This window comes from Octopus bimaculoides, chromosome 10, assembly GCF_046866305.1.
Source record: "Octopus bimaculoides isolate indiv1 chromosome 10, ASM4686630v1, whole genome shotgun sequence".
Lineage (NCBI taxonomy): Eukaryota > Metazoa > Mollusca > Cephalopoda > Octopoda > Octopodidae > Octopus > Octopus bimaculoides.
Genome location: NC_142937.1, coordinates 70,928,107 through 70,929,767, shown reverse-complemented (window position 1 = coordinate 70,929,767; position 1,661 = coordinate 70,928,107). Strand labels below are relative to the sequence as shown.

Sequence of the window (1,661 nt, the reverse complement as noted above, 5' to 3'; positions counted from 1 at the left end):
ATTAATAACAACGACATCATCATTATCTTCATTAATGATAATCATAATAACAATATACTAACAACAACAATAATAATGATAATGATAATAACAATAATAATTATTATTGTATCATGTTTTTCAAAGTTGTTAACTTCGTAAACATTGTTTATTGGAGGAGGGGAAGTGATTATAAGAAAGAAAATTGTCAAATGCCGACAGAATGATAAATAAACAAATGAATAAACGAAAAACACTAAACAAACTTTTTTTAAAAATTTTAAATAGGAATAATTGTCGTGTCTTTTGTGAATGAGACGCAAGGCCACACTGGAAACTGTTTTAAGGTGAGCACAATTGTTGAATACAGACCGAGAGAGATACTGACGGATATGACAGAAAATAAAGCGAGGCTCACCTCAGTTGTGGAGTGACACTGGGGAATATCTAACGTGAAAATGTGACAAAATAAAAGTTGTACGTTCGTTTAAAATTTAGATATATTTGATAATATTTATAAAAGTTTTGCGATCCGTGTTCTGACTAATTTTCGTTTATATACAAAGAATATCGGAACTTAAATCGCAAGTCAGGTTTTAAAAACAGAAAGAGAGAAAAGGAATTTAAAAAGATTTGTCATGTTTTAAATATTTAAAGAAAAAGAAAGGAAGAGATAAACACTCGTTTTTTTTTTTATTATTTAAGTGAATGTATTTACTATCGAAAGGTATACCTTGTTCATAATTACCCAAGGATACCTGTTTAAGGTAGTTTAGTTGTTTAGTTTTAAACATGAACAAATTGTTTTAGATTTTACACAAATAAGATCATCCCTGAAGTAAGATTTATTATTATTAGATACATTCATTCATTAAAATTGTGTAATTACGTTTGCTTCGGAGTTCAATCTACCGATATACCTTACCTACCTGCCTATCTATATAGCTATTTATTTATTTAATCTATTAAATGAAATAAGTTTAGTTGTCTTACCTGTGGCCATGCAACAGCTGGGGCCTTGCAATATTTCATTAAGTCCAAATAGAAAGAAGAAGAATACTTTTACATCCATCGGTAGTTGACGCTAATAAAACTTTTTTTTGTTAGTCCATTTCGATTTGAAGCTAATTACATCTGTCTGGCGGGTCGGTCCATCAGTCGGTCGGTTGGTGGGACTGTGTGAAGTCGGTCGATTCTGATTGGTTAAGAAGTGAAAAGAGGAAGGGGGATGTAACAAGGAGGAATAGGAGAGAGGAAAATATAAAAAGCAAAGAGAGAGGGGGATTGCGAATGTTTTTATTTTTTAAAAGGAGAGAATGAAAAATAAAAGGAGAAGAGAGAGAATTTTAAAACAACAGTGGAAAGAAGTAAAGTTGTAAGAGAGGGAAGAGAGAGACAGAGAGAAAGAGAGAACAGAAGAAATATAGATTAGAAAATGAGGGGAGAAGGGGAGGAAGACGATGACTAGATAGCGAGATAAAAGAAAGCAAAAGAGAAGGGGAGAAAATAATGACAATAAAGAGGAAGTTAGAGAGAGAGAGAGGGGGGAAGTTAGAGAGAAAGAAAAATAAGGAGAGTGAAAGAGAGAGGAAAAACTAAAGCTAAAGAAAGATTAATCACAATAGACAGAAAGTTAGGAAGAAAAAGAGAAAGAGAAATACGGGGTGGGAAAGAAATAGTGA

At 32.1% G+C, this 1,661-nt stretch overlaps 1 long non-coding RNA gene across 1 annotated transcript in view; it reads right to left on the bottom strand.

The window, feature by feature from the left end:
- Positions 1 to 1,156, bottom strand: part of LOC149133768 (uncharacterized) — a 152,715-nt gene extending 151,559 nt beyond the window's left edge. Inside the window, exon 1 of the long non-coding RNA XR_016243442.1 lies at positions 973 to 1,156. This is a non-coding gene — a long non-coding RNA (uncharacterized LOC149133768). The remainder of the gene's footprint in view (positions 1 to 972) is intronic.
- Between the last annotated feature and the right edge of the window lie 505 nt (positions 1,157 to 1,661).